Here is a 902-nt window from a genome sequence, read left to right as displayed (position 1 = left end):
ATGGGGTGTCAAGCGCTCTTCTTCTCGCTCCCCTGGGGCTGGCCCTGAAGAAGGCCCCAGACTCCCAAGGGTTTATGTGGCCTGGTCCTCCCTCTTTCTTTCTTTCTTTTTTAAAATTTAATCCTCACCCGAGGATATTTCCAACTGATATTTAGAGAGAGTGGGAGAGAGAGGAATATCGTTGTGAGAGAAACACATGGATTGGTTGCCTCCTGCAGGAGTCGGTCCAGGGTCCGGGCCAGGGAGGAGCCTGCAACCGAGGTACCTGCCCTGGACCGGAATCGAACCCGGGACCCTTTGGCCCGCAGGCCCACGCTCTATCCACTGAGCCACACTGGCCAGGGCTGAGCCTTTCTCGTTCAGAGCTGGGAGTGACATCCCCGAGTCCAGCAGGGTTACTGCAGGAGGGACCCGCTCAGGTCTGGGCCAGGAGGGGGTGGGTGGTCTGGGCTCAGCCTAGCGTTGTCTGTCTCTGGGACCAGAACACCAGCGCCACGAGGGCAGCAACCTGGCCAGGCCTGCTCAGTGTCTCCTGGCACGTAGTAGGTCCTCAAGGAGTGGTGGCTGCATGAATGAGTTCATGAATGATGTCGCTGGTGAACATTAACCGAGTACAGCTGTGAGCTGGATACTGCACCTTCTCCCATTCAATGTTCCCACTAGGAGGTGGGTGTTGCCATGATTCCCATTTTAGAGACGTGGAAACTGAGGCCAGGAGGGGCTAGGTCACTCCCCCAGGCGGCACAGCCGTTAAGGGGCAGAGCCGCCAAACCCAGGCAGTCTGACCGCCCAGCTCTGATCCCCGACCTCATCCTGCCAGGCCGGCTGCCTGAGCCTCAGTCTCTCCATCCATTCAATGGGGACAGTGCTGCCTGCCGCTGAGGGAGGGGGGGGGGTTGGAG

Source organism: Myotis brandtii, unplaced genomic scaffold, assembly GCF_000412655.1.
Source record: "Myotis brandtii unplaced genomic scaffold, ASM41265v1 scaffold1444, whole genome shotgun sequence".
NCBI lineage: Eukaryota > Metazoa > Chordata > Mammalia > Chiroptera > Vespertilionidae > Myotis > Myotis brandtii.
The sequence above is the reverse complement of the archived record's forward strand: the minus strand, read 5'-3'. Positions refer to the sequence as shown.